The sequence below is a fragment of the Balaenoptera acutorostrata genome, chromosome 3 (genome assembly GCF_949987535.1).
Source record: "Balaenoptera acutorostrata chromosome 3, mBalAcu1.1, whole genome shotgun sequence".
In the NCBI taxonomy this organism is placed as follows: Eukaryota; Metazoa; Chordata; class Mammalia; order Artiodactyla; family Balaenopteridae; genus Balaenoptera; species Balaenoptera acutorostrata.
The window spans coordinates 174,461,270-174,484,801 of NC_080066.1; the positions used below are offsets into that span (position 1 = coordinate 174,461,270).

Genomic DNA, 23,532 nt, shown 5'->3' on the forward strand with positions numbered 1-23,532 from the left:
CTCAGAGGAGGGGCAATCAAGTCTGAGGGGGCACCGAGGCTCAGGGGGCAGATGACCCTTCTTACACTGTCCATCGTGACCCAGACTGCCCAGTGCCACGGTCAGGATGGCAGGGCTCTGACTAACTAGGGTGACCCAAGTGTCTTGGTTTGCCCGGGGCTTCCCCAGTTTTAGCTCCAAAAGTCCTGTGTCCCAGGAGACCCCTCAGTCTTGGGCAAACTGGGAACAGCTGGTCACACTTACTTCCACCTTCATGTCCCCTCCCAACACCCCTCCCCCGCCAACCTCTCAGCCACTCACAGGTGAGGGCTGGGTTTTTAGCAGCCAGGGTCCAGGGCAGCTTTTCCCCCGGTAACCGAGTGGGAACAGAGGGCACAGGGATGGTTGAGTCTAATGCCCGTGTTCCTCCCTTCTCTGATTAAGTCTTCAGACAAGTGCAGGGGCGCAGAAAACACTGGCTCGGCCACCTTCCCAGGCTGCTGCAGGCTCTCTGGTCCCTTCACTGTTTCCCTTGTCCGAGCTTTACCTCCTGAGGCCTCCCCCACCCAAGGTCAGGCTTCCTCCCCAGACTTCCTTTGTGCGTTCAGAGTGAGAACCATTGTAGGCGTCCAACACACACGTGCTGGGCTCAAGAAACAGGCAGCTAATGACGACTTTTCCATCTCCATTATACAGAACAGAAAACCAAGGCATAAAACTGGTCAGGAACCCACCTCTGCTATTTATTTCCCAAGATCCTGATGATTCCATTATTCAAAAGCAGCTGCCTTAAATCCTGTCTTCTAGAACCCTCCCTACTAGCCCTGCAGAGACACACACCACAGACGTTCTCTCCCAGGAGGACTCAGAAAAACTTAAAATCTTGCCCAGATGCCTGTTTCCACGCTGGGGCTTCTAAACCAGAGCTCCATGCAGAGCAACAAAGTTCCCCCTAAAATATTCACAGAAACCCCTCAGCCTGGTGCCTCCCCAAACTGCTAGAGGGCTGTGAGGTCCCCCAAATGATGCTGGTCTCCCCAAGAATCTGAGGCACAGCATGGAGGAGTTATAAGAGCCTGGCTCTAGACGAAAAGGTCATTAAATTAACCACCTCCACAAGTCCCTAGAGAAACTAGATTTATTCTCCTGTCTGGCTGTCTGCAAGGGCATCACATAGAGAAAGCTAGGTCTTTCAAGTCACAGCCTTCAAGCTCTACCATTTATTACTAGCTTGTGTCCTTGGACAAGCTCTGTAACTTCTCTGGGCCTCTTTCTCCATAAAGTGCTACATAAGATCTACTGTGCAGGGTTGCTGGATAAAGGGATAAAACATCCCTGTGCCCTTGAACTCTATGGAAGTGAGAGGAAATAGCTAGCCTTCGTGAAGGGTGTGCTGTGTGCCAGAAGTGAACTGTCTTGCATTGATTTGATCGGTCCCACTATTATTGCCTCTACAGATGAAAGAACTGAGACTCAGAGAGGCTAAGCCATCTGCCCAAGGTTCCACAGCCAGCCCAGGACCAGTGTTCTCCCTCCCTCTTCACCACTAGACCTAATATTTGCTGATGAATGAACTAAGTACAATAACTAACACTAGATTCTATTTTAACCAACAGACACGAGACTCAGACCTGTTTCAGAGGTCTATTTGTAAGAACTGAAATGATTAGAACAGTGATTTGCTCCCATCTTTAAGGTCCACCCTCCACTGCAGAGAAGGTTTCTAGAGCAGGGGACTGCTGAACCGTGGCCCACTGCCCGTTCCTGTACAGCTCTCCAGCTGAGTGATGTTTTCATTTTTAAATGGTTGGAAAAAAAATCAAAAGAAGAGTAATATTTCATGACAGGTGAAAATTACATGCAGTGCAAATTCCAGTGTCCCCAAGTAGCTTTATCGGAACACAGCCCGCCCATTCATTTCCAAAGTGTCTATGGCTGCTTTCTAGATACAATGGAAAAACTGAATAACTGCGATGGAGACCAAATGGTCCATGAAGCCAAAAATATTTACCATCTGTCCCTTTACAGAAAAAGTTTGCTGACCTCTGTTCTATCAGCTCAAGGGAAATACCTCACCCCAACCCTACCTATCAGCATAGCATTCTTCCAGGTCTGGGAATCCAGAAGATTCCTTACTATTCCTTTCAGGAAATATAAGAGTATGCAGTCCCTGATATCCAGAATGGGCTGATCAGGCAAAGTTTTCCAAATGCTGAGAGCCGTGTCTTCAGCAGATTCCCCTTACTTAGAGACACTTAGGTAGTGTTTGTCATTAAGGTGAGGTCTTCCCAGCGCTGTCAGGGACATTGTTGGGGCCACCTACCCATGCCCTTCAGGACGGTACCGGAATCATACCTGGATCCTGGATCGGGTTCCACCCTCCCTCATGCCATGGCATGAGTCCCGAGAAGACAGTCCAAAGACAACAGGAACCGCACAATCACTCTGAAAGAAGGCACACAGGCCAACTCTCCAGTGATAATAGGTAGGTGCCCCGGGACACGAGCCGAAAAAGCCAGCTGGGGTCAGGCAGGGTTTGTTCACCTGAAATTCTATTTCCGTTTCACTTCTGGAGAGTTTAAAGGGCAGCTATGGTGAGCACTCCTTGGATCCATCAGGATGTCAGGCTTTGAGGGGCCCTTGGAAGTCATCCAGTTTCACGTTTTTACACACTTCGGCCATTTGTGCATCATCACATCCATGATTTGGGCCACATCTGGGGACGCCTGCACTATTATTTTTTCTCGTTCGTTTGTAAGAAATTCAACCCGTTGAAACTTAAATTTATTTTAAGAGGAGACCTTTTATTTTTACCTTAAATAGAAAGCCAGGGTGAGGATCGACTGCCATGTATAGAACATCAAAAGGAATAAATGCAATGAATAGAAACACCATTTATTTATCTCTATCTGGTGGTCAGCCCATAGAGAGAGATGGGCGAGTGTCAGAGGGGTCAGACCAGATTAGCTCCACACGGAGATGGTCTCTGCACAAAAGCCAGGGCTTCTCAACCATCGCTGTGCATGAGAATCACCCGGGGAGCTTTGACAAAATACAGATAAGCAGTCCCAGGTCCAGAGATTCACCCTTTAGCCAAATGCGGCGCCCAGGTGATGATGAGAACATAGGATAATCAGAAGGATTAAACAGAAGGAAGATGGAGAGGAAGACAGAAGGGAGTTATGTCACCTGTGCTCTCAGTTAGTGCACCACAGTCATCCTGTCAGCTACTAGTAGCCCCCTGGTCCAAACTCAGAGCTCTGACCTAGTTTAAGCTCCCTCGCTGTATTGAAAGGGACCCCGAGGCCGGACTGGGAGTCAGACAATAGGGCCTGGAGTGGTGACATTGACTTTTTTCCCATAATTAATTCTACGAAAGAACAAAATTGCATTGGCCATTAGGGATGGCTGGGACCTTGGGAAGGAAACGAATGACTGAGGTATGTGGTCTGCACCCTGTGTACCCCAATAAGAGTCCTCCGAAGGGGACAGGCTTAGGCTGGGTCGACTCCAGCCCATCACGCCCCCCCCCGGACAGGCCTCGGCCAAGAACACCTGAGCCTGGGCTGACTCACCAGCAGCTGCGCTGGATCCAACAAGTGCCAGTGCCGGGGCCGAGGCAGGCGGAAGTGCCGAGCTCCCTTCCAAGTGACCCAAATTGTCATCAAAGTCACTTCCCAGCTAGGGAGCGCCTCGGGTGAACAGGGAGTGCTCGGGAAGGCTGGAGAAGGAAGAGACCGGAAGTGGGACCAAGCACCTGCTTGGAGCTGGGAATACCTCGTAAACTTGTGATCACATCTGCCCCTCACACCAGCTCTGCAGGGAAGGTGTGACCAGACCCCCTGAACCGGCGAGTTGTCCAGGCCCGTACAGCTTATGTGACTTGCCAAGATCACACTGCAGGTGGCAGAATCAGGGTCTCAGCCCAGGTCTGTCTGATGTCACCATTCCAGGCTGCCGGTTCCACACCTCAGGCCCAGGAGCAGAGAAAAATCAGGCAAAGTAGAAGGTCTACCTCTCCTTTGCATATGAAGACAGGTGACAGCTTGCTCCGTGGGCTAAACTAGCATTTAACAATCCCTTAGCTCCAGGCGGGGTTTTGTGGCTTGTGATACCTGCTCACACATACCAAGCCCGGTGAAGAGTGTAGCACATGTCCCCCCCTCCCCAACTTTGCAGAGAAGGGAACTGAGGCCCAAAAGGACAAAATTAAAGGGTCCATCATGGGGCCTCTCCCAGCTCCCTGAGAGCTGAGCCATACTCCCTGGGATGGGACAGTCTGTTTAAAGCATCTACCTCCCCCCACCAGACTGCTCCCACCCAGGGCAGGGACGTGTCCATCTCAGTCAGCACATTGAAGGAATGCGGTTGCCCAAGGAGAGCAGCTTCCAGGGCAGAGGGGCCCAGATCTCTGGCACAAACGTGTCCCTCTACGGCTCCCGAAGCAAAGTTGGTTCCAGCCAGGAGCCGATTCCAACAGGGGACAAATATAGGAACTTATGGGGACCTCCCCTCCCTTCCTCAAGGGAGCAAGCAGCAACAAGCAAAGACTTAAGCTTTCAGGTGGTTTTATCCAGAAGGAAATGGGGATGAGACACCACAAGATGGACTTTTTAAAAAATCCATTTTCTAAAACTATTTCTGAGCAAAGTTGAGTTTGAAATCAACAAACCGATAAATAGGCCAATTACATAAACCAGGCTCGATGGTTGCCAGGCTCTGAGGAAAGGAATGTAACCTGGCAACCCCAACTGGCTCACATCCAATCTACAGCCACCGGCTTGCGGTTCGGACAGCTGGTGAGCCAGCCGCAGGTGGAGATCCTTGGGTCCAAGCTAGCAAAGGGCGTGTGCAGGGCAGGGTGCTCCGGGGTGGGCCCCAGCTCTGGGGAACCCGTGGCATTCCTGAATCCCTATGACACACAGAGAGGATTTCCACACAGAGAGGATTTCCTTTGAGGAATGGCCTGGCAGTGTGAGAGCCTTTGGGGATTGCAGAGAAAGAACTAGAAGCCCTGGTAAGGAGGCCTGAGTCCCGGGTCTGACTCACCGCGTCCTGCCCAGTGCACTCCCAGCATGGAAAGGCCAATGTAGACCTGCGTGAGCTCTGGGATCAGATAGTCTGAGTTCAGTTCTTAACTTCACTGCGAGCTAGCTGAGGACAGGTGAGTTAACCTCACTGTAAACGGGACTATCGAAGCACACGTCATGGAACAGTTGTGAAGATAAAGAGAGAAAATGCAGATGAAACTTCAGTAAGGGCTGAACAGATGTTAACTGACACGATAAACCAGGCAAGGGGGCTCAGGGCATCCCATCCAGCCCATCAGCTTAGACATTCTTTCATTCATTCATTGATCCATTCATTCCTGCATTCCGTAAATACGTATTGAGCAGCTACAACGGCCAGGCTGCTCTGGGGACAGAAAAACAATCTCACCCTCCTGGAGTTTTCAGGTAGATGAGACAGAAGCTAAACTCGATTGTAAATAAATAACTAAGATAATTTCAGGTAGTGATAAGTGCTAGAGAGACAATAAAACAGGGAGATAAGGACAGGGTAGAGAGGGGCAGGGGATGGGATGGGCATTACTGGGTGGGCAGGATGACCCCCTGGAGGCTGTGACTGTGAGGTGAGGTTTCCAAGAAAAGAAGGAGCAGCCACGGAAAGGCCTGGGGGAGGCACGCTTCATGCAGAGGAAGGAGCAAGAAGGAAGACCCGGCGCAAACGCTGGGCGTGAACAGGAGAGAGAACAAACGTCAGGTCTGAGTCCCAGAGAGGCCAAGAGACGTGTCCAGAGTTCCAGGGCCAGCCCCCGGAGAGTCCAGGAAGATGGACGGTTCTCCAAGGAGAAAGTCCCCTGAAGAGGGCCACAAAGGGAGAGAAGGCGCGTGACACCTTCTCTCCCCAGCCTCGGGTCACCTTTCTCCTCTGTGTCCTGGGAATTATTAGGAAGTGCCCTGACCGCTTCATTCAGGGGTGGTATGAGCATCAGCTGCCCTCAAGTTTGTAAGATCCTGTTTTAAACCGTTAAGCCTTTTCGCTAAATAATAATAATGAAAATAATAATAAGCTCTTTCTGGTTGGGATGTGAGAATAAATAATCCTCTATGCCTGCCCTCCAGGAGGTCATAATCTAGCAGGAAATCAACACGAAAACTGGAAACTACCTATCACTTGCAAAGTGCAAGGAGACCATGGAAACAGAATCACCAACCCTGACCGGGTAGTTGAGGAGGACTTCTAGGAGGAGGTGATGTCTAGCCAGGTGTTGGTGGGGAGGTAACAGCTGGGCAGAGGTAACCTCTGGAGCACAGTCTGGAGGTGGGAAAGATTGGGATGAGTCTGGCGCCTCGTGGGACCGGGAAGTAGCCCAGCGGTAGAAAGCATGAAATGCCAGCCCAGTAGGCTGGAGGCTTGGGACTTAATCCTTAGAGCAAGGGGGCGGGGCGGGGGGGGGCATTGGAGGCAGATAAGCAGGGAATCACCCGATTAAGTGACCTGACCCCTCCTGGGAGGGGCAGGGGGGCAGACTGCAGCGGCCAGACTGAAGGTCCCCAAACACCTACCGTGAGGCTGTGGTTCTTGGATGAGAGGAAACATTCAGACTTCAAGGCACCTTAGAGATCTCCGAATTCCAACCTCCCTTTTTAAAGGGCAGGAAACGGAGACCAGCCCACGTGAAGGTCAAACAGGTCTGTGAATGAGGGTACTTCCTAGCATCACAGAAAGGCCAGCTCTTTGCAACAACAAGGAAAGAGGCTCCCCCAGTGAGTCAGCCCTGCTGCATTATTTCAGCAAATGTCACTTGGGAGGGGCTCAGCCCTTTCCAGATCTCACATAAAACTATTGACTTCAACCAGTGGCCACTGTGGGCTTTGGCTTCTGAGGAGTGAAGGGTGTGCTCACACACAGCACACTTAAAACAGTTTCTCGTCTCTTTAGTACTCCCTTGGGGTGAAACTCCTGCCTCATCAATTACCTGTCATGTGATTTGGGGCAAGACGGTTAACCTCTCTGAACCTGTTTCCCCAACTGAAAAATGGGGATCACCACATCCATGGCACGAAATTGCTTTGATAACTTATAAATATATCAAGCATGCCCTGCAAAGAGTAGGAGGAGCCCTAAGAGGGCTTCCAGGAGGAAAGGCACTGCTTGTATATTTCCTTCGGTGATGTTTCTGTCCACGGAAGTCCTGGAAGTGCTGTGGTCACCGCTTGTTGTAGCTCTCTTCTGACTTTTTAAAATTGAAACGATCGCATCAGTTTAATCTCAGATATACCACCCGTTTCCCTGCCTTGCAGTACCAGCAGTAGTAGCGGCACAGGTGTGGTGGGTGGGGCCCTGATGAGAGTCAGTAGTAGCAGCACAGAGCGAACTGTCTTCTCTAACTACGTGCCTCGCATTCCCTCGGCCGTAAACCGGCAGATGGGTCCAGGGGACCTGAGGTTCCTCCCAGCTCAAATACGTCAGGATTTTCTGATTTCAGAAGCATAAATCATGAGGCCAGGACTTTAAAGAATCCTGTTGATCATCTGAGATGGTAGAGTGTGAAAGTCACTTTCTTGTTATGACTTCAGAAGAGGGAGATTACTTCTACTGAATGAGAAACCATGTGTCTGTTATACAACAGGATTTGTGTTTGTTTTATTTTTTAAACCCAGGCAGATTAACATTTGAATCTCTGGGAGGTGTGTGAATTTCTAAGAGAGCTTTGTGAAAATGCTCTATATTACCTTCTAATTTTATTTGTACGTATGATTTGATATATAAACAATGGAATATATATTGTATTACATTATATATGTATTATATTTACATATTATATACATTGTATATGTATATATGTTTCTTGTTTGCAAGTGATGAAGCATAAAATTTTTTTTTTTAATATTTTTAAATAATGCCCACGAGCCCACAGAACCAGTGGATCCCACTGAGAATGGAGCAGGCTGACCCTGTACCCTCTCCCCCACCACAGATGACCACCTTGATTTTGCATTATCATTCCCTTGCCTTTTTTTTTTTTAAACCTGCTTAAATTTGTGAAACAGGATCTAGGTATAGAGGGATGCATGAAACATACCTGTACTCACAAGTAATTACAAGGTGAATTCCCTCATAACCCCCGGCGCCCTGACCATGACCCTCTCAAGCCCAATCTCCTCTCCCCCCAGCCCAAGGTGATACTTGACTTTTATTTAAGGTAATCACCTTCTTGCTTTTTGCCACCATTTTACATCTCATGTATATATTACATGAGATGTATATAGATTAGTCAACTCATGTTAGTGTGCTTGTGTTTTGACCTTTCTAATTTCCTAAGCAGCCTCTGCCTTTCCCCTGAGTCTTTCAAAGTATGCTGGGTATGCTAGGATTCCCTTTGCCAAATGTGCAGCCTAGAAATCCAGGCAAGAGGTGCAGGCCACACTACATTGTTGCAACGACATTAGGAGGATTAGTAATAATAACACCATGGTAACGCCTCTTTCTGGTGTGTCCCCCCCACGCCAGGCATTCTGCTGAGCGTTGTCTCCAGTTGTCTCATTTATCCTCCCAGCAACCCCACCGGGAGGTGTTGGGGCCTCTTAACTCTGTTTTGATGATGACAAAATCAAGGCTTCTGCTGCCAGGACCATCCGTCCCCCCATCTCCTTCCTAGCTGCTCACTGCCAGGGAATTCATCCTTTGGTCTTGAAGCAAAGATCCCTTGGTCGGTGGGTAGGGGCCGAGAGGGTGGACAGACACTTCCCCAACTTCCATCTGCTCCTCCCAGGTTCCTCTCTCTGTGATCCAGCTGGGCTACTTTTAGATATTACGGAAAAAATAAAAAAGTTTGGAATCCACTTCTTCCAGCAAATGCCAATGTCTTAATGTTGATTGGATCCTGCCTCATCAGTACTGTCCTCCTGATAACTGACGTATAACACTGTCCTTGTGTTGTCTGAGACAGGCAGTGTGGTGGAGTGAAGAGCATCAAGTCAAAAGCCCTGAGTTCAAGACTTGTGGTTGCCAGCGGGGAGGGGGCTGGGGAAAGGATGGAGTGGGAGGCTGGGGTTAGGAGATGTGAGCTATTATATATAGAATGGATAAACAACAAGGTACTACTGTATAGCACAGAGAACTATATTCAGTATTCTATGATAAACCATAACGCAAAAGAATATTAAAAAAAGAATATATATATATAGGACTTCCCTGGTGGCACAGTGGTTAAGAATCTGCCTGTCAATGCAGGGGGACACAGGTTCGAGCTCTGGCCCGGGAAGATCCCACATGTCGCGAAGCAACTAAGCCTGTGTGCCACAACTACTGAGCCTGTGCTCTAGAGCCCGCGAGCCACAACTACTGAGCCCTCGTGCCACAACTACTAAAGCCCACGTGCCTAGAGCCCGTGCTCCACAACAAGAGAAGACACCTCAATGAGAAGACCACGCAGTGCAACGAAGAGTAGCCCCCGCTCACCGCAACTAGAGAAAGCCCGCACACAGCAACAAAGACCCAATGCAGCCAAAAATAAATAAATAAATAAATAAAAATTTTTTTAAAAAAAGAATACATATATATGTATAACTGAATCACTTTGCTGTACAGCAAAAATTAACACAACATTGTAAATCAAATATACTTCAATTAAAAAGAAGAAGAAGAAGAGGAAGGGGAAGGAGGAAAGAAAAGGAAAGAAAAAAAAAAGCCCCGAGTTCAAATCCTGACTCCACCACTCCTGGCCTCTGAATCTCTCTCCTCATCTGTCCCTGGGCCAGGAGTGGCAGCCTTGCCTGCGGTCAGAATCCTAGGAGGTGAGAGACAGCAAATGCTGCCTAAGAGCCCAGAGTCCCCTGGAGTCCCCTCCTGGTGCCTCTCAAATCTCTCTGCCTGGGTCAAGGACCAGCTTCCAGTGCCAGAAGAGCTCAGAGGGAGATGATCAAGGCCACCCGCCATTTGACAGACATGGGGACATCAAGACAGAGGGGGAGAGGGTGGAACTGAGGGGGAGGAAACTCAGGTGTCCTAACCAGACCCCATCACCCCAAACTGTGACACCTGCTCCCATGTGCTGAGGCGGACACCGCACGGAACACTGTTGAAGGGAAGTCCCATTTCATTGTCTCAGCGGGCGGTATGGTCATCCCATCTCGTGGGGAAGCAAACTGAAGCCCTGAAAGGTGAAGTAACGTTTCCACGATCACACAGCTGAGAAAAGGGTAAGGCAGGGCTGGAACAGCTAGTCTGACGTCCACCCTCGTTTCTAACAGCTGAGCAATACGGGAGGCCCTACTGCCCACTGGGCACCCAGGGGCTCCAGGGCGCTTTGGAGGTTGTGCTGGACCTGCCCGGTCTTGCCTCCCCAGCATGGAGGTCACCCTGCAGCCAAGCCACGTTCCTCCAACAGTCCCCGCCCCAGGTTTCTGCATCACAAGGCAGAGTGGCCACCCAGGCAAGGACAGGTCCCTGGGCTGTGGGAAAACATGCAAAACACCCGGGCTAGAGGTTTGTTCCCATGGAGACAGAAGGAACTCAGACTTCCCCTGAAGGGTGCCTGCATGTGCTGGAGGCCAGCCTGCACCCTGGGGCAGAAACCTGAGCCCAGATTCTCACTACTCCCCTCAGAGCCGCCAGCAAATCCTCAGGTCCTCTCCTCAGGAGCCCCAGCAAGAGAGGAATGAGTTCCAGAAATAAGCCCTCCCAGCCCACACCCCCTCCAGCTGCCCTCCAAGGGGCCTCTCTGGCTGCAAACGATGCCCCAGGGCCTGCAGGCTTGGGACAGCTGTGGCCGTCTGCCTGAGGAATGCACAGACCCACACGTGTCAGAGAGCTCCGCTGGGGCATGGTTCCAGGAAACAGGGCAAAACAGCCTGTTGGCACAGTGCGCTGCCCCTCTGCCTCCCAGCTCCTGACCTCTGATAGCTGTTGGCTGTCCCGGCTGTGCAGGAGGCAGGGCTGGACCCTTCAAGAGTCAAGTTCTGTTTTTGGCTGTGTGGCTCTGGGCAAATCACTCCCCCTCTCTGGACCTGCTTCCTCTGGATGAAGGAGGCTGTCCTGTCAAGCTCAGAAGGGCAGCGATTTTGTGACATGCTCCCTTTACTGGGAGGACAGTCACTTTTCCCCACTGTCTCCTCCTGCCCTCCTTCATGTGAAACGAGGCATGCCCCCCCCGCCCCCGCTCCGGGCACATCAGGCTCCCCCACTGGCAGCCCTTGGCTGTAAAAGGCCCCTCATTAGTGCCAGGAGGAACCTGGGAGAGGGTCCCAGGGCAGCCTTGGGCCAGAGCTTCAGGGCCAAAGTGATAAAACAATAACATTTATTATCACCCCACCGCAGCTGGAGTTCCCCGCCTTAGAGTTTTGAAGCGGAGGTCAGTGGGCTGCGCTGGGCACTCACTGCTCCTGGGACGACCAACAGGCCACGTCCACCAGATCCACTGTTTGGAGTCAAGATCTGAAGATTCTAAGAGGAGTCAGCATCCATGTGGGGCTCCTTCAGGCCCCACAAGAGATTTCTGCCCTCACTCTCCCCTCCTTTAGAGATGTGGCATGAGGCTCAGAGAGGCTGAGAAGCTTGCCCAAGGCTGCACAGCCGGGGGTTCTGAAGGAAACTGATCCTGCCTGCGGGTGCGGCTTCCTCTTCCTACCGTGGGCTCTGGGCTCTCTCAGGCACTACGGGGCGAGCTCGTGGTCGCCCGGAGCGGGTATTCCTGTCGGCGTTTACCGCCCGGTCCGGGGACACGCGGCGGCGCGAGCCCGCAGGGACAGGTCCGCTCGCCTCAAGTGGAGGCAGAGCGAAGATTGGAGGCGGCGCCCGGCCCTCCGGGGACGCGCTGCCCGGGGCTTACGGGCTTTTTCCTGGGGACCGAACCTCCAGGGTTGGGGAGCAGAAAGGCTAGGGGATTTCGCAGGCGGCAGGAAATGGTTGGGTTTAAACTAAAAATACCCGCCCGCCCGCAGCTGTCACGCCCGGGCCCCCGCCCCCGCGCCGGGCGCGCCTCCCCAGGTCCCCTTGACTTTCAGCGACCCCGATCCCTGGGGGACGCGCCACGGCTGGGCAGGGAGGGTGAGGACCCGACCCTCTCGGTCCCCGTCCCGGCCTCCCGGCCCCGCGCCACTTACCCGGCCGGGAGCTTGCAGGAGCGCGGCGCCGCGGGCACTCCGGGCCGAACCGCCCTACCCCTCCCTGCGTCCGGAGAGGCTCCGGGCTGGGCGGGGCCGGGGCGGGACACGGACACTCGCCCCCGCCCCGCCCAGTCCTCTGGGGACCCGGCAAGGGAGCCGCCCCCAGGCCCCTCCAAGGTGGCGGGGCGAGAGAGGGACGCGCCGGGCTCCGCGCGCTCGGCGGAGGCCCCCGAGGCTCGGCCCCAGTCCGGCGGGCGGAAGGCGCGCTGCCGTGGGGGGGTCCCCACTCTCACCCCAGGCCCCGCGCCCGGGGCTGCCCTCTCCGGCTCGGGAGCCGCCCCGAGCCCCGCCCCCCGCCTGCCTCCGCCCGGGTCTCATCCTTGTGGATGGCGCGGAGCTGCCGCGCCCCGGGGGAAAGTTCGATCTGCGGACTTCCTCTGTGCGTCCAGCCTTGGGGAGGAGGCTGGGGGCCTGGGAGGTCTTGCCCTCTGGGAGCCGAGATGGGGGCAAAGGCAGGGGCTCCCCCTCCCGGAGGCGCGAAATCCAAGGAGGAAGTGACACTTATCAGCCAGCCTGACAGAGGGGGCGCCCCATCCGGCCCCTCCCACCCCACAGTCCCAGGGGCCACCTTGCGAGGGATCTTCGCGCCCCAGGCTCGGATGGGAGACACCCAGGATGCCGAGAGGAGGCGATGGGGGGTGAGTCACGAGGAATGTGAATCCCACCCATAATCAACCTCCTACAAACCCGAGGCGCTAGAATGTGCCTCCCCTTCGGTCTCCCCGCGCGACCCGCCCCCCAGCGGACACTTCCTCCCACGCGTTCGCAAACCCGAGATCCAGGGACTCCAAGTCTTTAACCTTACAGCAGAAAGTCTAAATCTTATCTGCCTCTGCCTTCGTGCTCCCAGCACATTCAGGCCTTTGGACTGTCCCCCACCTCAGCGCTGATCTTTGTCCGAGTAATCACAGGTTTGGTCCGCCTCCTTTGGATGGGGATGAGAGCCGCTCACGAAGGATACAACTTGCAGAACTCTGTACCACGTGGACTCCAGTCTTCACAATTCAGGTGTGGCTACGCCCATGTTGCAGATGAAAAGTTAAGTAAATGTCCCAAATCTAATGCTTCCCAGAGGGTGTTTTCCTCTTTGGTTCCTTAGTTTGGCTGACCAACCCTCTATCAATGTTTGTTGAATAAATCAGTGTAGAAATCAGCGTCCTAAGAGAAAGATTAAATTGTAAAGCAGGACCAGATAGTAATAGTGTGTGTGTGTGTGTGTGTGTGTGTGTGTGTGTGTGTGTGTGTGTGTTTTCCAAATGGAGGGCAACCTAGAACGATGCCAAAGCTCAGAGTTAACACTGGGTGGACCTAGCCTGAGCCGAGTGCCGGAGTGTCAGCCCCACTCCCTTAACTCAGAACCCATTCACTGGGCTTCCCTGGTGGTGCAGTGGTTGAGAGTTTGCCTGCTAATGCAGGGCACACGGGTTCGAGCCCTGGTCTGGGAAGATCCCACATGCCGCGGAGAAACTAGGCCCCGTGAGCCACAACTACTGAGCCTGCGCGTCTGGAGCCTGTGCTCCGCAACAAGAGAGGCCGCGATAGTGAGAGGCTCGCGCACCGCGATGAAGAGCGGCCCCCGCTAGCCGCAACTGGAGAAAGCCCTCGCACAGAAACGAAGATCCAACACAGCCAAAAATAAAAAAAATAAATAAGTAAAGAATTATTCTGCCTAAAAAAAAAAAAAAAGAACCCATTCACTGAGTTATAATTATTCACAGGGTCAGAGGAGATACACACAAAGGGCCTCTTTCATCCTTTGCCCTTTGGTTGTTCTAGGTGTCCAGTTATGTTTCTCATTATCATCCTGACTCCAGCTGATAACGCTGCTGCAGGCTTTGGGGTTGCAGCAGTCTAGCTGAAGGTACAGACAGCGGTCAACAATTATTATAATACTGGGCATCTGGATAATGTGCTTTGCTTTTCCAAATGCTTTCACATGTATCTGCTCGTGAAATCTCTGCAAAGATCCCCCAGGTAATTAAGAAAAGTTTCATGAGTTCTCTCAGGACAGAAACAGGTCAGGTGATTTGCACGAGGATGAAGACGGATCCACCAACGCTCCTGAAAGGGTGAGGCCCTTCAAGTCAGTCTCCTGCAGTGAGAGACAGTTTGATGCAGTGGGGAGTCAAGAGCTCAGGCTCTGGTGCCAAACTGCCCAAGTTAATGACTTTCAGCTCATTACTCAACTTTGGCTTCCTCTTCTGTTAAATGGGTCTAATAATAACAACCTCTCTTGAATGGTTTTGTGCCTGATATTGTGAGCACCCAGCTCACGTGAACTGTTCTGGAGATAGCAGGATCACTATGGTTCCTGGCAGACAGCTATTCAGTCTTTTTTTTTTTTTTTTTGCTGAGCCATGTGGCTTGTGGGATCTTAGTTCCCCAACCAGGGATTGAACCTGGGCCCCCAGCAGTGGAAGCTCAGAGTCCTAACCACTGGACCGCCAGGGAATTCCCTATTCAGTCTTTCATCATTTCCTGAGCACCTACTATGTGCTAGTCCCTGGGAATATGGAGAAGAATGAGTCATGGACGATCACCCGAAAGGAGGTCACAGGGCAGTGATTCTGTGTCCAAGGGGCTGTAGCCTGAACAGGGTCATGTGGTACAGAGATGCACTGTTCCTCTCACTACAGAGCACCTGTCAGAGCTGAGAGACCCAAATCCCAGGCCCAGCTCTGCTGCTTGACTGAGGGAACCTTAGCAAGCTGGGTAACCTCTTAGAACCTTGGTTTTCCCATCCGTTAAATGGTGATAGCAGTAACATTTCACAGGTGAGAATACATGCAATAAAAACATTTTATAAACGGCAAAATACCATGCAGACGTTACTAGTTTTAGGATTATTATTAGCTTGAGCTTTACAGGGCTTAGTGCTTTTCAGTATAGTCCTCCATTGCTTTCCTTAAGCCTGACATAAAAACAGGAGCTTCCTTTTTGTTCATTTTATGGCAGTCTTTTGTCTGTCTTTTCCCCCTCCCGTCCTACTGTGTGCTTGTAGGGTGAGCGGATCCACCACCCTGGCTTGTCAACCTCTCTGAGTCAGCTGCCTTCCCCACTGGCAGCTGCCACCCAGTGACTGAGTTGGGGCACCCCTGCCGGATGGCAGAGTCATCTCAAGCACTAAATCCATATGGAAGGGAAAAAAGTTGAATAAACAATGCGGGAGAATTGGGGAGTCTGCAAGTAGGAAGGCTATAAAAACTTCAATTCGTCTTCAGCATTACCCACTGCTACAGAAAGGAGTGGAAATGAAAGCTTATCTGGAAAGAACATTCTGGCAAAGGCAGGCGGGAGAGCCCCTCTGTCACCTCTGCAGTTGAGCACAGGAAACCCCACCCAGCCTCCCTTTCAGACGTGGCCCAGAGAAGGAACCACAAGGAGGCCCTAAAATGATGCCATTTGGAAATTGACTCATTTGGCGAGGGGGGTTGTTTGTGCAACGTTCAAAAAGTCTCCCCAAGAGTGAAATTTTTTCTGTTCTTTCTCCACGTCTCTTCCCTGTGGCCAGCATCTCTAACACCACTCCCCTGGAAGCAGGGGCCAATTTAAAAAGCCTGGGGAGGTTATTCAGGTCTGTTTCACATTTGCCTTGGCTAGCTAGCTTCAACAGCAATCCTCAAGTCTTATTTTGTGTGATTCTTAGTTGTTTGTGTGTTCAGTCTCTACAGAAAGATAACAAGGAAAGCTGGAATGGCTCTTCTGACTAATTCAACCCCTCGTGTGCGAATGGGTAAACTGAGGCAAGAGGGCAGGAAGGAGGGACCCTGCCCAGGGTCCAAGGGTGGTAATTGGTGTTCTGGAAATGTATGTTCCCATTTCTCCATCCCTAGCCTGGCTTCCCCCTTAGTGACGACTTACACAGTGCTCTTGGCTAAGCACAGATGAAAAGCTTGCACTGGGGTAGCCATTTCTGTGACGCCTCATCGGAGATATGCCAATCTGGGCATGGAGAGCTGGTTCTCATCCTGCCTCTGCTCTCGTTTGCTTCTTTCTTTGTTTCCTCCTTTGCCAGTTCTCCTAGTGTTAGTCTGTCTTTTCCCTCTCCAGTCCTACTGTGCGCTCGTAGGGTGAGCGGATCCACCAGCCTGGTTTGTTAACCTCTCTGAGTCAGCTCCCTTCCCCACTGGCAGCTGCCACCCAGTGACTGAGTAGGGGCACCCCTGCTGGATGGCAGTCATCTCAAGCACTAAGCACGGTAACTGGAGTAATTCAGGCTATTCCTCTACATACGCGAATTATGCTGCTTTTTTAAAAATTAATTTTATTGAAGTATAGTTGATTTACAACGTGTTAATTTCTGCTGTACAGCAAGGTGATTCAGTTATACATATACATACATTCTTTTTCATATTCTTTTCCATCATGGTTTATCACAGGATACTGAATATCGTTCCCTGTGCTATACAGTAGGACCTTGTTGTTTATCCATTCTATACGGAACAGTTTGCATCTGTAATCCCAAACTCCCAATCCACCCCTCCCCCATCCCCCCTTGGCAACCACAAATCTGTTCTTTATGCTTGTGGGTCTGTTTCTGTTTTGCAGATAAATTCATTTGTATCATATTTTAGGTTCCACATATAAGTGATATCATATGGTATTTGTCTTTCTCTTCCTGAATTGTGCTGCTTTTATAAAATAAAAATATAACGTGCGTCGGAAGCACAGGACTGGATCCTGGGTTGACTGGGTTCTAGCCCTTGTTAATGCTGCTAATTAGCTGTGTAACTTTGGATCACTTCTAAGTCTTTGAATCTGTGAAATGAGAGAATTGGAAAAGAGCATCTCTAAGTTACTCCTCCCAATTTAAAAAACAATGTGAATCTTGATTGTACTGGATAATAATGTCATTTAGCATGACTATGAAACACTACTATTATTATACTCCAAGGAATAAGTAATAACAGAAATAAAAATGTTAAGGTAAAATCGCCATCTTTATTCCTAAAAAATAAAATCCTTCTGAAAGAGCCTTGCTATATTCCGCTCATCAGTGGGCAAGCCAATCTATTCTCTCTGCTTTTGCTTAAGGAACATCTTAAGTGGTTTTTAAAAATTACGTGAGATAATGGTAGATTATGAAGTTGTATTAAATTATACAGAGAGAGTACCCTGTACCTTTTACCTTGTTTCCACCAATGGTAACATCTTGCAAGAGTAGCTGGTATAATACCTTAACTAGGATATTGACACTGATGCCATCAAGATACAGAGTATTTCCATCACCACAAGGATCCCTCATGCTGCTCCTCCCTCCTGCCCTCATCCCCTCCTTAACCCCTGGCAACCATTAACCTGTTCTCATTTCTATACTTCTGCCATTTCAAGGATGTTATATAAAATTTATAACCTTGGAATCATGTGTAACCTTTTGGGACTGGCTACTTTCACTCAGTGTAATTCACTGCTGATTCATCCAGGTTGTCACTGTATCAAGAGTTCATATCTCTTTATTGCTGAGAAGTATTCCATAGTATAGATGGATCATAGTTTGTCTAACCATTTACCTGTTGAAGGACCTCAAGATTGCTTTCAGCTTGGGTTCTACTGTGAATAAAACAGCTATAAACATTTAGTACAGGTTTTTGGTTCAAGGTAAGTCATTACACTTTGTTTTAACTGTTAGTTATAGTACCTGTATACAATACCACACCACCAGATTTTTTCCTATTTATTTATAGTGATGAACACGCTCCAAGGATGTTGAAGTGTCTAGTAAATGTCCAGGATCAGGAAGTTGTGAGTTGTGGAAATGCAACAAAAGCAAACTACATGGTTCCTACCATCAGGAATTTACAATCTATGGGGGAAGCAACATTAAGACTGAAACATTTGAAATAACATTGAAATAACAAGACAGCACTGCAGGTCATCAGACGCTAGACAGCACAGTACAGAATTGACTCTTAGTGGAATCCAGAAACGGAAGAGAGTAGCGAAGGCTCGAGTGTTTGGGGGAGGGCATTGTGGATAAGGTGAGATGTGAGCTACATCTTGAATGATGGAGAATAATAATGATATTTAACATCTATTACGGGATTACTATGTGCCAAGCACTGTCCTCTGACTTTACTTATATTAACTCATTTAGTCCTCATCAAGGTAGCTACTATTATCTAATTTTACAAATGAGGGAACAGAGAGGGTGACAACTTGCTCATCATCACACAGCTATCAATCACATGACTGCCCTGGGGTACAAACCCAGGCACTCTGGCTTCAGCCCACACTCTTATTAATAATCACTGCCCCTTCTGTCTGCCTGGTAGCAATAGTGGAGGGCCATTTTCTGGTCATGATTAAATTCCAATCTGTTTCTTAGGTTATATTTTTACACAGAGCCACATTGAACCCCAAACATTACAGCTCTGGCTTCATTATTGTGATGAGTTCCTTATGGGTCAAGGTTACTGATGAGAAATTAGAAGTACTTTGCAAAGAACAGCACCAGCCTTAGTAACAGAAGAGAAAGTCTGCACATAGTGAAGGGGACCAGCCTGGAGGTCTGTTGTGTGTGTGTGTGTGTGTGTGTGTGTTTGTGTGTGTGTGTGTATCAGTGAGTGTAAACAGCAGGGCTGAGCCCTGCAGTTACATTGATCACCTGCACATGCAGTGAGAAAAACATCAGAGCTTCAGTTTCATACGTACCATGAAACACGCAGGGCTGGCTGAGCTCATCTCGGATGATGATTGTGGTTTTGAATTCTCTGAACTGCTCTGTACCAGGGAAGTCACAGCCACGCTCAGCGATTTCCTTGGTGCTGGACACGTGAGATGTGTGATTACTCTTCTGTCACAGCCTTGACAGCTGCTCAGCCTTCCAGCTTCACTGTTTTGGCTTAAACAACGGCGCGGGGCACACTAGGAACCCGGATTATTTGTTTGTTTGATTTTGTTTTGAAACCTGGATGCAGCCTTGATAATGTCAGTGTTGCGAAGCCAGGGGTGGGTGGGGTGCGGAGGGAGAGAGGGGCGCGGGGAGGGGGGAGGCGTGGCAGAGTGAAAAGCTCATTGGATGGAAATCTCCTGACGTGGTACCTCCGGGGCTAGGCATCCCCCAGCTGGCTGAGTGCAGGGCGGGCCATCACCCCTCCACATCTACAAAATGGGGCCAGTTCGTGCCCTGGGTTCCCTGTAGGAGCTGTCATGAGGATCGCAGAGAATAAGGACCATGAGAATGTGCTACGAACTTGAAGTTCTGTGCAAATGTGTGCTATCACGGGAAATGGAACCCTCCAATGACTAGGCTTGCCAACCAAAGTTCATGGCAGACCAACTCAGGAAGAGGCTGTGGGTAAGGAAGACATCCCCACTAAGGAGGAAGAGAAATCTTTTCTTGTTTTCGCTCCCTGGAGACATGTTTTTGAAATCTGCTGAAATGTTCTCTCCTTGCTTTCAGCAGGCTCGGCTGTTCTGAACACGTGATAATATTAGAAGCTCAGTGTGACAGGCAGGGTGCCCAGGACGGGCAGCGGGGGCTCTGCACCCAAGTTAGGGCAGCAGAACCGTGCAGGGCATTTGTGCCACCCCCATCACCATGCAATCCGGCTGGGCTCTGCTCGGGGGAAACCCACACTTGGGGCATGGCTGGCCCCGCTACTGGACTGGCGAGGCTTGTGTCAAACAGATCCGCACCCCTGTATGAAACCTGTTGCTCTTGATGACAATGCTTGGTGTTTCCCCAGCAGAGAAGGCCATTTCACTGCAGGAGCTTCTTTCCAGCAAACCTTAGAATCTTGCTGCAAACGACTGGCCCCAGACACAGGCGGCACAAATGCTTTTCGAACTGACTGCCACAAGTCCTTGCACTGCGAGACCCCGGCACCTGGCCTGGAATCTTAAAGAACTTTAATCCTCATTTCCTTCTTTGATGCTGCCGAGTTGGTGTACAGAGAAAAACGGCAAGTGCCACCACATGCACCTCCTGGCTCTTCAAAAGCCGTACTCAGCAGACAGAAGCAGCCCCCATGAACAGGAGAGAAAGCAGCACACACATCCTGTGTCCTTGGGTATCTAAAAGGTCCTTGCTGGTGCTGCGCCAGTGGGATTAATTCACCTCCTTCAGCAATCAAGGCTGTTTCATCATCCAAGCTGACATGTTTGTTTGTGTCACTGGCAAATCTGGGCAAAGGACTGGACCCTGTCTGCTCAGTTTACACTCTAAGATGGCTGAAACACAGGTGCACACCCACAAATAGCAGCCTGAAGACACTATAAATTCACTGGCCCAGCTCCTTCATGTTCCAGAGACTCTGAGAGGTTCAGGGAGCTGCCCAAGGTTGGGGAACGCCCTCATTGCCCAGCCCACAGCCATGCTTCGCTTACCTCCACTGCCAAACCCAGGGGACACTTGGGTCCTTACCTGGCCTCTCTCGCAGCTTCTGACAGCCCTGATGGGGCTTCTCTCCTGGAAGCGCTTGCTCATTTCTCCTCCTGCCTCCTTTCTAGTCTTCAGGCCTGTCCTTCCCTAACTGCACACATCCCCCAGCTTTCATCCCTGGTTCTTCCTTTTTCTTGCTCTCCCTGCCCGAATCTCTTTTACCATCAGGTCCAGACCTGCCAGGGCAATCATCTGAATCATCTCCCCCAATATTTCAGATATAACCTCATGATTTAGATAGATGCCCCTCAGATTCCTGGAAACTCAGAATGTTCAGAAGTTAACTCATGACTCACCCCTTCAACCCTCCCTCCTCCTCCCCCTGTATTTCCGTATTCCTCAGCAAGTAGGAGCTCTAGCGGCTCGGCCAGAACATGGGAGTAAGCCCGAGTCCTGCCCTCTCCTTCCCAGCCTCGTCCATGGGGACGAGCCAGTCCCCACGGCCAGTCACCAGATGCTGTCAGTCCTACCTTCAAAGTATGGAATGTGGCTCGCACTGGTGCCCTTCACCCATAGCACCCAAGCCAGAGCCCGGGAACTGTTCCATCTCACAGGGGTCTCCGGACTGGCCCCCCTCGGTCAGTCTGGGCCACCTGCAATTCATCAACGTTCCTACCAGGCTCATCTCTCAAGAACTCTGCTGCTTCCACTCTCTCTGTGATCTTCTCTCAACCCAAGGACAAAACCCTAAGGCCTGGTGTGCTCCCAGAGCAGGCCCGGGCCTTTGTGCCTTTGCCCTGGCTGTTTCCTCTCCCTGGAATGTCCTTCCCTTTCTTTCTTAATTTTTTTTGTCCTTCCCTTTTAAACAGCAGCTCTTTACCTCTTCGTCAACACTCAATTCAAACACCAGCCCCTCTACCGACTGTCTCTGATCCCTGAGGCCCTGACTCGCTGTGTTGGGGCCCACACCCTCAGCCCTCTCCAGTACTTAGTGACATTCTCGCGTCTGTCCTCATCATAAGATGGTGAGGTCCCGGGGAGTGGGAGTGTCTCACTCCACTCCATGTCCTGCTTAGCACAAGCTCTACGGCCAAATGTTTCTCTCCCTCCTGTGGCATCTGCGGTCAGTATTGTGAGTTTCATGCAATTTGGGGTTTCTGAGATACTGTCCTGTATCACTTACCATGTCACGTGTTCTCCATGCAGGAGTTATGCATTGAGCACATACTAAGGGCCAGGCGTAGTGCTAAGGACCCGGGGTGAAGAAATGAGTTCTGTTGCACTAGAAGCTGATGGTCTAGTGGGCGGTGGGGCATAAAGTTAAACTGTGATACATACAAACCCCTGAAGGATCTTGGTCCCCAAAAGCAGTAAAATGCGGCTGAGTGGTAGGACACACAGTGGTTATATGCTTTGATGACTGTGTACCCAGGGTTTGCAGAACTGCTTTATGGGCAGCTGTCTCCAGGCCTGATGTTAGCTGAGCTCTCAAGCCCAAACTGACTCATACAGTTTGGAAATACCCAGCTTTATGCCAATATTATTCAATACCTCACCACCTAATTAAATGTATTAAGTATTTCTAAGTGCTCATCACGGACTAATATGAGACACATAACAGAAGTAGAATAGGGACTTCCTGGTGGTCCAGTGGCTAAGTCTCCGCACGCCCAATGCAGGGGGCCCGGGTTCGATCCCTGGTCAGGGAACTAGATCCCACGTGCCGCAACGAAAGATCCTGCATGCCTCAGCGAAGATCCTGAGTGCCGCAACTGAGACCCGGCACAGCCAAATAAAGAAAGAAATTAAAATATTAAAAAAGAAAAAGTAGAATAAAACTCTGTTTATCTGGCATAATGAGGGAAAAAAGTATTCCTCTGAAATTTATTTAACACAACCCCCTTAGGCCATGAGTCTGTATAATTTTTGTTGGCAATCTAATATATACTACGCTTCCTTGACTTCTTAACCAAAGCACGTGAAATACCATTTCCTTTTCTGGATGATTTAGAATTACTACACAGGGCTCTAATGCTCAAGGAACTGTGACATGTGAGGGATATTTGCCCCTGCTTACACCAAACGCTTCCAGAATGTGACTTTTCAAAAAAAAAAAAAGACAAAGAGGAAAATCCCCAAATATCTGCTTCTCAATTTAAACAATCTCCTGTTAACCTGTTAGTCATTGCTTCTTCCTGCTTTTAGTGTTAGCCTTTTAAATTTACTGCTTCTAATCTGTTGTGGCTGTAATATTAGAAAACTGAGAGAGTAAACCATTCCCTAAAATAAGAACAGGACTTGGATGGGAACTGAGAGCCTCTTCCTAGAAACCGGCTGGCTGATTAATTCCCAGACACTGTGTGCGCTGACAGCGACAGCACTTACTGGCTCCTGCTGCCCCTGCTTCCTAAGTAAGATAGACTAGCGCCCCCTACCTGTCTTGTGGGGTAAGGCAGAGACTCATTATGAAATGCTCCAAGTTTCTCAAAAGATAGAATGATTTTGAAAGATGATGGGTTATTTTTCAAGAAGGGATTCAAAAATCCCTTCAAGTAGGAGGGTATTATTGGCCCTGTTCCCCACCAGCCGGCAGTATGCATGAACCACCACAGAGCTGCAGCTGAGCAGTATGAAGAGATGAACCAATGGGAATAGCTCACCAAGTGGACTGACATATGTGCTTAGAGTTACACTAAGTGCACATCACTGGATGTCTGGAGAGGGGAGAAAGCCAGCAAATATGTCACCTTCTCAAGGCTTTTGATACAAAATTCTCTTGGTGACTCCATTTTGCAAGTGCAGCCTATGCAAAATGCTCCTCCCTTCTTTTATTATTTATTTATTATTTGTTTTACAGTGTAACTGGTTTATAATATAGTCTTTTATTAAAACTTCAAAACTCTGGCTCACAGAAATTTGGTATCAATTAATTCTATCTCAGTAGAGTACACTTGCAAAAAGTGTAAAGTTTAGAATTATCAAGTGAGATTTTTCTGGCCATAAGAGCAGGAAAAAATATTTTTTAAAATCCACCAGTTTTTTTCCTGTAAAGGAAAA

General features: G+C 49.9%; 1 protein-coding gene across 5 annotated transcripts in view; it reads right to left on the reverse strand.

Moving 5' to 3' along the window:
- The window catches only part of SYNE3 (spectrin repeat containing nuclear envelope family member 3), an 89,278-nt gene extending 76,923 nt beyond the window's left edge, over nucleotides 1-12,355 (reverse strand). For 2 of the 5 annotated variants that reach the window (XM_057543377.1, XM_057543374.1), the window contains exons 1-2: nucleotides 12,090-12,115; nucleotides 10,882-11,022 (exon numbers count right to left, since the gene is read on the reverse strand). The gene's annotated coding sequence lies outside the window, so the exon portion shown is untranslated. Of the gene's footprint in view, nucleotides 1-10,881; nucleotides 11,023-12,089 lie in introns of all 5 variants that reach the window. The other 3 variants (XM_057543378.1, XM_057543376.1, XM_057543375.1) reach the window with 3 other exon arrangements.
- Nucleotides 12,356-23,532: the final 11,177 nt, after the last annotated feature.